Raw genomic sequence first — 14673 nt, forward strand, 5'->3', positions numbered from 1 at the left:
GTCATTCTCCAGCTTGAGCATGCCTCAGATCCCCTGGAGGGCTTATGGAAACACAGATGGCTGAGCCTCACTCCCAGAGCATCTGACGCTGTAGGTCTGGAGTGGAACCTGAGAATTTGCATTTCTGATAAATTTCCAGGTGATGCTGCTACTGGTCTGTGGACCACACGTTGGGAAGGAGTGTCCTATTACAACAGAAGAGAGGAAGAGGGTAGGAAGTGATGGAGAAAGAAGAAAGAGAACCAGAAAAAGAGAGAGGACAGAAAGGGGAAGGAGAAGGAGGGACAATGGGGAGATGCAGAGAATGAGAGGTGAATGTGGGAAAGAGAAAGACTGAGAGAAGGGAGCCAGAAAGAGGGATGACAACAAAGGAAAGGAGATGAGAGGACAGGGAGATAGAGAGATGGAGGCAGAACAGCTTGGGGGGGAAAATGCATTACAGTTGTCAAGGTGTCAGTGTTGGAGTGTGGGCAAAGGACCAGTGGGAGCTGAGCCTTGGGTGTTTGTGGGGCTACTTACTGTATGTACAGCTAGAAGTTTCCCATCCATACATTTTGGTGAATATGCCTGGGTTTGGAGTTTCCCAGTCTCAGCTTGATGACACAAGCTGATCTGGAAGCCAAACCTGGCTGCAGCTAAGGGAGAAAGCCATGAAAAAGGAGGACAGAGTTCTCCAATGAACTCCTTTTCCCATCCAACCACCCCCCTCCTGAGTCTTCATGGATCCTGGAGCTCCTTCCCAACTCTCCCTCTGACCCAGAAAAACTGCCAACTCCCTCTGGAACCTACTCTCCCACTCCAAGCATTTGTGCTCCTCACTGCTGGCTGGGACACATCTCCCAGCTGATTCACACCCAGGAGTACTCAGAGCTCCTCTTTGAGGCCATGCTGGTCCCTATTCCCCCCTGGGACAGTCTTGAGGGTCAGAGGAGACCCCACCAGGGGCTGCTGATGAAATTCACATATTTGCAGGGCTGCCTTCCGAGCGAGGAAATGTGTAGCAGCATCAGAACCCGGGGCCAGCTCCACGTGAGGAAATCCAAGTGGGTGGAGAGAACCCCGGGGCTTAGCTATGTCACCTGGTTTACAAGAGACATGCCAGGGTCCCTGGAGATGGTCTGTGTTGTAGCGACGGGGAGGATAAACAGGCTGAGGAATCAGAGGCTCTGCCTTGGGAAGCAAGCAGAGATGGCAGTGCCTCTCTCCCCTGGAGGTGTGGGAAATCCTCGCTATAAATCAAGGAAATTAAATAGAGTGCAGGGTTTAGAGGCATTGCTCAAACTCCTAATCCAGGTCGCAGGGTTGCTGAAAGGACCGCCATGCCCAGCGAGAGGGAAACTCCATTTCACAAGCTTTTGCTCTCCCTGGAGCCCAGCGAGGAGGCTGCACTCGGGTGGTGGGGGGTGGGGTGGAGGTGGGGTGGAGCGGGGGAGGGGGCGGGAATGTAACTGGTAGTGGAATTTCTTTTCAATCCCAGGGGAGAGGAGCATGAACTGAAGGCTGGAAAGAGACTCAGAGACCGTTTCCTCTTCCTTCAGAGAAACTGAGGCCAAATGCAGAGAAGGCACTTGTGCAAAGGCATCCAGGATGACACAGGGATTAGCTGTTGCCTGGATCACAGGCACACACCATTGCATCTGCACGTGGCAGCTGGAGACAATGTCAGGGAGTGGTTCATGAGGGGTCTGCTTGTAGAACCTTGAACCCCTGCAGAGCAATGCAGGGTGATGGAGGAAACTTCCTGCTAGAGGTAGGATGCATTTTAAAAATGAACAAGCATCTCTATTCCTGCTTGCACATAAGTTCATCTGCACCATTTCTTTTTTTTTTAAGATTCCACATATATGCGTTAACATATGACATTCTTTTTTCTCTTTCTGACTTACTTCACTCTGTACCACAGACTCTAGACCCATCCATGTCTCTGCAAGTGAATAGAGACACAGAGGTAGAGAAGGGACATGTGGCCACAGTGGAGGAAGGGGAGGGTGGGATGTATTGGGAGAGTAGCACTTACATATATACACTGTCATGTGTAAAACAGACAGCTAGTGGGAACCTGCTGTATAGCACAGGGAGCTCAGCTCCGTGCCCTGTGGTGACCTAGATGGATGGAGGCAGGGAGGTCCTAAAGGGAGGGGATATATGTATACATATAGCTGATTCACTACATTGTACAGCAGAAACTAACACAATATTGTAAAGCAATTATAAGCCAATAAAAATAAATAGCAAAAAATAAAATAACAAAATGAACAAGCAATTGATGAATGCACTTCTTTTTCTAGCGTAAAGTTAGGCAAACACATGCATCACTTTTGGAAGATGTAAATCATTTCAAATCAGCAGGCAAGAGATTTCCCTGGTGGTCCAGTGGTTAAGACTCCACTTTTCAAAGCAGGGGGTGCAGATTCCATCTCTGGTCTGGGAGCTACGATCCCACATGCCTCTTGGCCATAAAACCAAAACATAAAACAGAAGCAATATTGTAACAAATTCAATAAAGACTTTACAATACTAAAACCACCTTAAAAAAATAAGCAGGCAAGCAAAATGGAGAGAATGCAAACACTGTTCCCCTGATGGCTCAGCAGGTAAAGAATGCAGCTGCTAATGCAGGAGACCCAGGAGTTGTGGGTTTGATCCCTGGGCCAGGAAGATCTCCTGGAGGAGGAAAATGGCAAACCCACTCCAGTATTCTTGCTTGAAAAATCCTGTGGACAGAGGAGCCTGGCAGGCTACAGTCCATGGGATGTCAGAGTTGGATATAACTGAGCAACTGACACATGCACACACCATGGCTTCAGGTTTTTGAACATTTCTGATGCATCAGACAAGGGATCAAGCCCTTTACTTCAGCCATGTCACTTAATCCCCACATGTGCCAAAGGGAAATTCTTCAGTTGTAGCCATTTTTCAGGTAAGGAGAGTAAAGCACAGAAAGGTAAAGGTAACTGCTCAAGATCAAAATCTAGCATCTCTGTGTCGGTCAGTTAATTCTCTCAAATGAGCATTTTTCAGTGGCTGAAATTATTCTTCTGTGTTGTTGTTCGATCGCTAAGTTGTGTCTAACTCTTTTCCAATCCCATGACTATAGCACACCAGGCTCTCCTATTCTTCACTACCTCCCTGAGTTTGCTCAGACTTATGTCCATTGAGTCGATGATGCTATCCAACCATCTCATCCTCTCTTGCCCGCTTCTCTTCTTGCCCTTGATCTTTCCCAGCATTCAGTTCAGTCGCTCAGTCATGTCCAACTCTTTGCAATCCCATGGACTGTAGCACGCCAGGCTTCCCTGTCCATCACCAGCTCCTGGAGCTTACTCAAACTAATGTCCATTGAGTCCGTGATGCCATCTAAGCATCTCATCCTCTGTCATCCCTTTCTCCTCCTGCCCCCGATCCTACCCAGCATCAGGGTCTTTTCCAATGAGTCAACTCTTCGCATCAGGTGGCCAAAGTAGTGGAGTTTCAGCTTCAGCATCAGTCCTTCCAATGAATATTCAGGATTGATTTCCTTTAGGATTGACTGGTTTGATCTCCTTGCAGTCCAAGGGACTCTCAAGAGTCTTCTCCAACACCACAGTTCAAAAGCATCAATTCTTTGGCATTCACCTTTCCTTATAGTCCAACTGACATCCATACGTGACTACTGGAAAAACCATAGCTTTAACTAGATGGACTTTGTCAACAAAGTGATGTCTCTACTTTTTTAATATGCTGTCTAGGTTTGTTGCAGTTTTTCTTCCAAGGAGCAAGCGTCTTTTGATTTCATGGTTGCAGTCACCATTTGCAGTGATTTTGGAGCCCCCCAAAATAAAGTCTCTCACTGTTCCAAAAGGCGTCACTTTTAATAACTGCCTATGATTCTGTGGTAGGATGGACACACTATCTTTGATGGCAGGAACTGCAAACTTTTTCTGAAAAAGCCAGAGCGTCATTCCCCTCTCCTTTGCAGATCTCTGGTCTTATTGCAACTCCTTGACTCTGCCTTTGTAGCAGGTGAAAGCAACAACAGGAAGCAAGACAGAAATTGTGGGTGTAGCTGTACCCCAATGAAACTTCATTACAGAATCAGGAGGTGAGCTGAATTTGGCCTGAGGGCTGTAGTATGCCTAGTTTGCTGTGGCCCCATGCCCCCCCCACATTGTTGCCAGCACCTTATTATCAATACATAATAATGACAGTCATCACTGTTGTTATATATCAAAATAGCTGTGACAAGAAAAGGTTCTGTATTAGGCACAAACAACAAATCTTGGAGAGCGGTGATTCTCCAGCTTTACTGTGTTCTGGAATCTATGGAGCTTGTTAAAAATGCAGAATGAGACTCCACCCCAGAGAATTTCATACAGACAGTCTGCATGAGGGCCCAAGAATCTGAAATGTTAATGAGCACTTTCAGGGGGTCCGGATGAGGGGCGTGGGTGACCACATTTAGAAAAACACCTCTAGGTGGGTCATGGGCTGCCTTGCAGGAGTCTGGCAAGCATGCTGAGTAGAGAGGAACAAGGTGGTACACCCTGGCACGATAGCACTGGGAGCCATGTGAGGCTCTCCCTGGAAGGGACAGGGACATGGCTCAGTGATGAGAACTACAGACCTCATTAGAAAAGCATCTGCTCTACACCAGGTGATTCCCATGGGCTAACTCTCTCTCTCAACAACTCAGGTCCCTCTCCCCCATATTAGAATGGTGACGGGAGATGCAGAGCTTACCTACAGATGCTCAGCTTGCTGGCATCAGCTTGTAATCATGCCAGTTAATCACAGAACTGGAACAAGAACCTGAGTTTGAATGATTGGAAAATTGGGACACGGAGGATGACCCAAGCTCAGAATGGAGGAGGGTCCGAGGTTCTGTTAGGTCCATAAGGGAAAAAGCAGGACTGCCCAAAGAGCTCTGGATTCTGCTGATGGCCTGAATTTCTCAAGAGCTTCTAGGGTAAGTTTTAGGATTCCCAATTCCAGACCAGGGAGGAACGATTCTCAGAATCAAAGTCACATGACCCACTCTACCCACAATGCACCTGATTCTGATGTCTGATTTACCCACTATGATTTGGCAAAGTGATCCAAGCAACCTTATCCTTTCATTGAGCGGCTTCCCATCTGCATACATTTGTCATTCAATCAATGTTTGCTGATTACCTCTGGTACCCAAATCATTTCCCTTTCTCTCTTACAGTATTTTAGCACCCAGTCATAGAAGCAAAGATTTACTGTAGGTTTATCATGTACTAAATAATGCTACATGCATGGAAAATAATTTAATCTTCAAGCATCCAGGTGGTAAACCATGAGATATTTTGTGTGCATTTCACAGAAGTAGCGTGTCTGCAAAAAGTTCCATGACATCCATTTTGGAGATGTCAAAACGAAGACTCAGGAGGGCTAAGAGATTTTTTTCCCCAAAATTGTAGAGTTAGTAAGTAGAAGAGGTGGGATTTGAATGATTTGTTTAATCACCATGTCACAAGCCTCTCTAGTTTCCAAACATTCTCTCCTATATGCTCTCCTTTGCTCCTTACAGTGGTCCTGTGGGTGATCCTGCAGCTTGTTAGGGTAAGGCTGTAGTTCTTCAAAACATGGCTCCCAGACAAGGAGTATCCACTGCACCTGAATTTGTTAGAAGTGCACATTCGCCCCAGTTAGAGTGCACTGGGGCTTCCCCAGTGGCTCAGCGGTAAAGAATCTGCCTGCAATGAAGGAGCCACGGGGAGACACAGGTTCGATCCCTGGGTCAGAAAGATCCCCTGGAGAAGGGCATGGTAACCCACTCCAGTGTTCTTGCCTAGAGAATCCCATGGACAGAGGAGCCTAGTGGGCTACAGTCCATAGGGTCACAAAGAGTCAGACACGACTGAAGTGACTTAACACACGTGCATGCACGTTCTCAAGCTCTTTCCCAGATCTGATGACTGAGAAACTTGTGAGGAGGAAAACCCGGCCAGCTTGTCCAAGGATGCACAGGGAATGGTGGTGGGGCTGGGTCTTACCACCAGGGCTCAGGCTTTCTCATCAGAGTCACCCGGGAGACACATTATAATAAGGCAATTCTCCTGGTTTTCCCTAAACCTTGTAACTCAGGATCTCCAGGGCTGGAGTCCCAGAAACTGCATTGTCACAGATTCCCAGATGATTCCGGAGTTTGAAATTTACCTCGAGAGCAGCCACTGGACTAGAATGACATGGATCTCTCCTCTTTGCACCGCCAAGTTTCCTTCTTTTCATCCTCCCCACGCCCCTAGGCAGAGTACTTGGATTCTTCTGGTGTCTCGGCAACAAACTAGTTATGAACTAACGAGTTGTAGAGAGAGGCCAAGTTTGTTGCAGGACACTCAGAAGAACCCAAGTACTCTACCTCACATCTCTCACTTCTTAAGCTGTCTCATCAAAAAAACAAAATTACAAGTCATCCGCAGATGTTTATTGTCAGACTTTCAAACACTATAGAAAGTCTTTATAGATTTTTAAAAAGTAAAAGCTGTTTTCCTTCTGACCCTTTCCAGACCATCCTCAATTTACTGTTAACAGTTTGGTGTGCAGACATTTAAAATTCTTACTTAAATATTTATATGCACATGTACACTCCGATGATAATTCAAAACAGGAATGGGACTATATCATTCTTCTTATTATACCAAAACAGGAATGGGACTATATCATTCTTCTTATTACACTGTGCCATGACCCACTTAATCGGATACTGTGCACATACTTCTCTGTGTGTTTTTCGGGACATGTAAATATAGTCCCTTATTGCTAAAGGTTATAGCATATTCTACTTCTGGAAGTATCTTAATTGAGTTAATTAGTCTCCAACTGATGGGGACTTATATAGCCTCTTATTTTTCACTACTATAAACAGTGGGACCCTAAACATCCTTATTGGTACACTTTTTCTTTTTTTTTTTTTTAACACACATCAACCTGAAAGCTGATGGCCTTGAAGAAGAAATCCTGGGATCCTGCCTCTGTCCGCTTGACAACCCTATACTGTCCTTTTCAAGTCAGACTCTTCTGTGCCTAAAAGAAAAACTGACACAGAATGACAGCTACTTGTTGCTATTTCTGTTTTGTTCTTCTACCTGCTTCTTGGAGAGAGGGGAAGGATGAAAACTGAAATGAAACTGTTTCCTTTTTTTTTTTGTCAAGGTGGGATGGTCCTCATGAATGCTAACGTGAGTTTCAAGATGGACACTCGGGGATGATACTGTCTGTATCATGTTTGGGGGCAGGGGTGTTTCTCCTGAGTGAAAGATGTGGCCATTGGCAGAGATGGGGTAAGTAGGTGACTTTTCCCAGGTTGAGCAGGAATCATGACAGAGATTGGCTTAGCTGCTCTTCATCGATTACTGTTTTCTTCTTCTTTCTTTCTTCCTTCCTTCCTTTCTCTTCCTGCCACCCCTCTCTTCTTTCCTTCCAGGTAAACACTGATTACAATTTCATTTTTTATTTCTGAACTTATCTTCTAATATGAAGCTCCACTTGGCAGAAATTAATCTCATTCTTTTTTGATGACCTGCACCCACCTTCTTCTATTTAAAATTGATTTTTAATTAATTTCCTTGGCTGTGCCGGGTATTAGTTTTGGCTTTCAAGATCTCTGAACTCTATTGCAGCATGCAGGACCTTTTTTAGTTGTGGCAGGCAAACTCTTAGTTGCAGCATGAGGGATCTAGTTCCCCGGCCAGGGATAGAACCTGGACCCCCAGCACTGGGAGCGTGGAGTCTTTGCCACTGGACCACCAGGGAAGTCCCTGTATCCTCTTCCTTGAAGCTGATTCTGAAACCTGGAGTCTTTATATAATGGTGAGGTATGGGGTGGAGATGAAATTGAATTCACCAACTGAATGTATTACATCTATTCAATGTAATCTGCTGATGAAGGCATCCACCAAGAGTGCAACCTTCCTGTATTCCTTGGTGTTATTTTCTGAGGTCCCCCCAACTCCAAGTGATTTCAAGAGCTGCATTCCACTCCACACCCCCAGATCCCTATGACTCAGTCCCCTACTCATCTCTGAGTCATTTGAGAATGGAAATCATGAGCAAAACCTGGCTCTCACCCAGGCAGTGACAGAGCACGTCCAGAAAATCAGGGATTCCCCATTCTGCCAAGGAGGCGTGAGTGGAGACAGCCGATTCTCCATGGTCAGGAGGGAGACGTGTTTCAAAGCTCCAGGCCGTTGGGGGTTGGCAGGAGGGCCTGTTGTTTTGGGAAACTGTGCATTATAGCACTTGGGAGAGAATAGAACTGTCTTCAAGGCAAGAGAAATAACAGCTGAAACAGACGATGCAACAGTGGTGAGCAACCTCATGCTCAGTCGGGGTCATCGTCTTAATTATACATAATGTTTAAAACCCATTTCTCTCCCTTATCCATGAAAATAACTAATTTTTTTGTTATTATTGTTGTTAAACAGCTGCTCTGTTTGGGGTACTTGGAATGCTTTATTCCCTCGAATCCTTTAGGTCAACTCTTTTGACTGGCATTGTTGTGACCTTTATTTTAAATTAAGGAAACTGAGACTTAAGGAGGTTAATAAGCACTTTGTTACACAGTTAAGAGAATACAGCCCCCAGGGCTAGTGAATGATTGTGATAAGCACAGAATTAAAAGTCCCAGTGCAGGGACTTCCCTGGTAGGCTAGCAGTTAAGACTTCATATTTCCACTGCAGATGACACAGGTTTGATCCCTGGTCAGGGAACTAAAATCCCACATGCCATGAAAGTAAAAGTGAAAGTCACTCAGTCATGTCTGATTCTTTGCAACCCCATGGACTATACAGTCCATGGAATGGGCCATAGCTAAAAAACAAAAATTGATGCAAAAAATAAAATAAAATCCATGATTTTTTTAAAAAATCCATGATTAAAAAAAAAGTCCCAATGCACATGAACAACCATTACCAACAAGCAGCAAATGCCTCTGGCCTCAAAGTGAGCAGTAGGTAAGTGCTGATATATGACAAATCTGGGCTTTCCAGGTGGCTCAGTGGTAAAGAATCTGCTTGCCAATGCAGGAGACCCAGGAGACGCAGGTTTGATCCCTGGGTCAGGAAGATGCCTTCCAGGAGGAAATGACAATCCACCCCAGTGTTCTTGCCTGGGAAATCCCATGGACAGAGGAGCCTGGCAGGCTACAGTCCATGGGGTTGCAAAGAATTGGATAAGACTTAGCACGTACACATGCATGCTATGACATAGCACCCCAAATATCAGTAGTTGAAAACTACAAACATCTATTTTCCCACAGTTGCTGAAGGTCAACAATCTAGGAGCAGTTGAGCTGGGTGGTTTTGGCTCTAGGTCTCCAGGGAAGTTGAAGTCAAGTTACCAGCTGGGCTGTAGTCTCATCTGAAGGCTTGTCTGGGGTGGGGGGGCAATCCATTTCCAAGAGTATCCATGTGACTATTAGCAGGAGGTTTAGCCCCTCACCATGTGGATCCCTCTACAGAGCTGCCTCCATAATGGCTTCACTCAGAGCAAGTCATGAGAGAGAGAAAGAAACCGAGAGAGCGGAGCTGCAATCTCTTTTAGGACCTAATCTCAGAAGTGAGGCACCATCACTCCTGCTGTCCCAATGCTGGTACAGTGTGGGAGGGGACCACAGAAGGGTAGGATGCTGGGAGGTGATATCCTGGAGGCTGCCTGCCACATAAGGGTGCATCCCTTTGCCAGAAAATCTTCAAGGCCTTCATGGGATACAATACATCCAAGGACTGGGTATCCTTTGTTTCTTTTTCCTCTCCATCCACCACTTGGACCAAATTGAGATGTATGAAGAAAAGAAGGGGACACTTCTCATCGAAATGTGGGGAGATTCAGTCTTGATTCTGTACAATAACATCACCCAACAGATTTCCTTCTCATCAACTCAATCGCTCAGCAAATAAGCAGGTTACACGATCCTGTCTGTTACCTTCCTGAATCCAGGAGGCTGGTTACTCCAACTCTACATCACTCTGTTCCCCACCTCAAAACTGACTCTCCACCCTGCTTAACCTGTGTTCCAGATGTTGAACATGCAGCCTACAAGACCTGCATTCCCTTGACAGTGGATTTCAGTTGAGCTTGCCCAACAGGAAGCACCAGCAGGGGACCGCCCTAGTGGTCCCTGTGGTTAAGGATCTGCCTTCCAATGCAGGGGACGCAGGTCTGATCCCTGGTCGGGGAAACAATATCCCACATGCTGCAGAGCAACTAAGCCCACGTGCCACAATTAGAGAAGCCCATGTGCTGCAAGAAAGACCTGGCACAGCCCACAAAGAGAAGAAAAAGCAGCAGCAGCAGCAGGAGATTAGAGGATGGGCAGAGGAGGGGGAGGGGTGTCCGTGTTTCTATCCCCTCTCTGCTTCTGCACCGTCATTCTAAGAATGGTCGTGGCCCTCCATGTCTACACCTCTTATTGGGTAGCCCCACTCTCTGGTTCCAACTCTCACTGGACCCCGAGACCTTCCTCTTCCTCCACTGCCCCTTCTATTCCAGGCTTGGTAACAAATTCCTGCTGTTGGAAATCTCTGAGTCCTTGGCCATCCCTTTCTGGTTCTTTTTATCAGGCTCACACCTCTGTAAATAACCCCTTTAGAAATGTCTCTGAGTGTAACCATCTGAATTGAATTCTTTCATCTGCCAGAAACCAGACTCCGTGGAGACTAAAACAGCCTCGGACTTCCACATCTTTATTTCCTCACACTTTAAGACAATCCTTTAACTATGTGTCAGTGTAGAGAAGGGCTTATTTTAGTAGACACAGGACTTGAGAAATCCTTGAGCCATGTTAGAGAGTATAAATACATTGGATTTATATGGCCATGACCATGACTTTACCACGTCACTCCACTAGTACCCTTTTGAGTCATCAAGAATTTTATGCATGTTTAATGTGGAACGCATGAGTGTAGGCTTTCAAAGGATTCCCAGCAGATGATTTCCTAAGATGCCTAAGGCAGTTCTTCCTCACCCTCAAAATACCATTGGTTTGGCCAACAAGTTCCTGAACGAACTTTTTAGTCAACTCAATACCTTCCTACCAAAATCAGTCACAGTTTGCGATCTGGGTCATAGAATGCTAGGTATGGTCTCCTCTTTGTTATACTTTAAAAAATAAGACCCTTTATTGGCTTTTCTTTCTGAGGAAGGATAGTTAAATACATCCAGGTTTTAAAACTCCTTTTCCCCAAATGAGTGAAGTGGTCATCTGTTACGAATGATAATGGGAAGGAACAGAGAGAGCAGAGTCGGGAACTATTTTGCAGATTCCTCACTGATGCATTCATTCACCCATCCACTTATTCATTCCTAAGCCCTTACCTTGTGTTACAGAAGGTTCAAGCAGGCAGAAACACATCAGACAGAGTCACTTCTCTCAAGATGCCCACCATTTAGAGAAATTAAGCAGACAAGAGCAAAACAGCCCAATGTAGGGTGGAGTTGGATTTGTGTGTGTGTGTGTATGGTTATGCTCCTGCTTTTTAATCTAGACTTTATCTCTTTTCCTCTACTGTGCTGTGCTTAGTCGCTCAGTCGTGTCCGACTCTTTGCGACCCCACGGACTGTAACCTGCCAGGCTCCTCTGTCCATGGGATTCTCCAGGCAAGAATACCGGAGTGGATTGCCATGTCCTCCTCCAGTGGCTCTTCCCAACCCAGGGATCGAACCCAGGTCTCCCGCATTGCAGGCAGATTCTTTACTGTCTGAGCCACCAGGGAAGCCCAGGAATACTAGAGTGGGTAGCCTATCCCTTCTCCAGGGGATCTTTCTGACCCAGGAATTGAACTGAGGTCTCCTGCATTGCAGGCGGATTCCTCTACTGCGGAGGGTCAAACTGAAAGCATCACCCATGCGGTGTGCTCCACAGAGAGCAGGCTACGTGACAAGGCTGATTTTGTTTGTTCGTGTCTGGGAAACCATTTAGCAGGCAGGGTGTTTGCAGGAGGAGCAGAGAGAGGAGCAGGGGAAGCCAGGAGAAAAACCTCTTAATTAAATGATACCTTCAAGCTAAAGGAAATCATTTTTTTTTAATGTTTTTTTTTTTTAATGAATGAAGAAAAACCATCTCTTCACCTCTCCCACTTTGATGAATCCTTGCTCTGGAGCCCACCTCATCTCCATCTGCACCAAGTAACATCACAGCTCAAGATCCTTATGGGATAGTTCTCACTCCTGGTGGGTCCCTGGTACACAATCTGACCAGCCCAGGAAGGGAGGTGCTGAGGGCTGGCTGGTCCCTGAGACTTTGACTGCCTTCACAACTGCCATGACCAGAACACCCTGCAATGTCACAGAGAGTGGACTTCCCCTGAGCCCTACCGGATTTTTAGGATCCCTATTTCCTTGCCTAGTGACTCTATTCATTTACGTATTTGTCCATTTCTGGATGTATTCGACCATGATGTATGGTCTCTCTGGTGGTTCTAAGCACTGCAGATACAGCAGAAGGCAAAACACATGGTGATGACATTATAGTGACATAAGTATAAGTCACGTATGCAGCATGTTTGAAAAGGATGAAGAAAGCAGAGTGGGCACTTCCCTGGTGGCCCAGTGGTTAAGACTTTGCCGTCCAGTGCATGGCCATGTCTTGTGGCCAATAATAATAATAAAACAGAAGCAATATTGTAATAAATCATGTCCGATTCTTTCATGACCCCATGCCAGGCTCCTCTATCCATGGGATTTTCCAGGCAAGAATACTGGAGTGGGTTGCCCTTTCCTTGTCCAAGGGATCTTCCTGACCCAGGGATCAAACCCAAACTCCAGTCTCCTGCATTAGCAGGTGGATTCTTTACCACTGAGCCACCAGGGAAACCCTATTTTATACAGTAGTAGTATATACATGTCAATCCCAACCTCCCAATTCATCCCACATGCCTCCATCCCCCTTGGTATCCATACATTTGTTCTCCATGTCTGTCTGTATTTCTGCCTTGCAAATAAGATCATCTATACCATTTTTTCTAGATTCCATAGATATGCATTAATATATGATGTCTGCTTTTCTCTTTCTGACTTACTTCACTCTGTATGACTGTCTAGGGGCTAAAGCATCTTTTCATTTGGGGAAGAACAGCTGAAATCATTATAACGATAAAACACATAGAAAGTCTCAGCTCGTGCACGTACGAATGCTCACGTGTGAGCGCGCGCGCCCCCCCCACACACACACACACACAGCACCCTCTCCCAGACAAGAGTGATATAAATAGAGATATGGCTACAGTGGCAGGCTAGAGCCTTGGGCTGATGTCGAGGGCGGGCTGCGACACTAATGCTAATGACTTCTGATGATCTGGAGCCGTCATTAAACTAATAAACCCATCTCCAAATTAGCACAGCGGCTGCAGCCAGCGAACATTTAATCAAGCCGCCTTCATTACTTTAGACACCGCACACTTGGCGAAAGCGATGGTGGAAGACGGGGATCAGGGACCCTCATCTGATGATTTTATCACTTGCCTGCCAGAGCGTGAAGGAATCGGTGTGATGAAGTTGCTCTGTTGTTTTTTCCTCTGCCAGAAGGGAAGGCCAGGGAAAGCCAAGCCTTCTTTTCCTCTCTAATTACACGATGCCCTTCTTTTCAAAAATACCTTGTGATGCATTCACTATTTACTATTGTGAGTTTATTTTTCAAGATTTAAGATTTGATCCCCATCTTTTAAACAAATATATTTATTTTATCTATTTGTTTGGCTGTATCCCGTCTTAGTTGGCAGCATGTGGGATCTCCTTATTTGTGGCACGCAGGAACTAGTTCCCCAAGCAGGGATCAAACCCAGGACCCCTGAGTTGCGAGGGCCAGTCTTAACCACTAGACCACCAGGGAAGTCCCATTTGACCTCCATCTTCTAAAGAAGCTTCTCTACTTGGTTCTTCCCATTTTCTCCCCACTTCCCTCTTCTCCCTAAAATTGTCCCCCTCTTTTCTCAGCAACCCAGTCCTTGAAAACCTCAGCTCAGGCACTTCCCAGCAGAGAGGATGGTGGGCCCTCCAACACGGTCCTGATCCCTCTGTTGAAATGTCTAGCCAAATCTGCCTTTGTCACCCATCCCATTGCCCCCTGACATGCCACCCACTCCAGCCAGTTTGTATTATTATCTGTGCTCTGATCAGAATAGGGTGACCAAATGTTCCCAAATTCCCTGGGACTTTGCTAGTTTGAGCACCAGAAGTCCCACATCCAAGGATAGCCCTTAGTCCCTGGCAAACTGGGATGGTTGGTCACCAGGTCAGAGTCACCATCATTTCTGTCTCATATTGGGCGTCTGCTTCGCAGGTGTAATTTGGCTTCACGTATAACTTTTGTTATTGGTAAAGGATGAAATGCTAACAGTTCCCAGGAAGTCTCTCTCTCTTCTCTCTCTCCCCCTCCCTACAGCTCTGTCTGTGTCTGTTCCTCTCCCCATCTCTCAATCTTTCTCTGTCTCTCTCCTTCTCTGTCTCTCTTACACACATACACACAGACAAACATTCAATCACCCATAGTAATAGCCTCTAAGCCACTGTGTGTTCAAGTAGATGGACTTTGGCTAGAGATTATGGTTAGATTTATTCCACTTCTTAATTGAAGTATAGTTGATTTATAATAGTGTGTTGCAGGTGTATACCAAAATGATTCGGTTATATATATTTTCAGATTATTTTCCACTATAGGTTATTACAAGATA

At 45.8% G+C, this 14673-nt stretch overlaps 1 long non-coding RNA gene across 1 annotated transcript in view; it reads right to left on the minus strand.

The window, feature by feature from the left end:
- LOC145525159 (uncharacterized) overlaps positions 1-14673 on the minus strand; it is a 480549-nt gene that overhangs the window by 323260 nt on the left and 142616 nt on the right. The gene's annotated exons all lie outside the window — the stretch shown is intronic.

The sequence above is a fragment of the Giraffa tippelskirchi genome, chromosome 11 (assembly GCF_054371585.1).
Source record: "Giraffa tippelskirchi isolate mGirTip1 chromosome 11, T2T-mGirTip1v1.2.pri, whole genome shotgun sequence".
In the NCBI taxonomy this organism is placed as follows: Eukaryota; Metazoa; Chordata; class Mammalia; order Artiodactyla; family Giraffidae; genus Giraffa; species Giraffa tippelskirchi.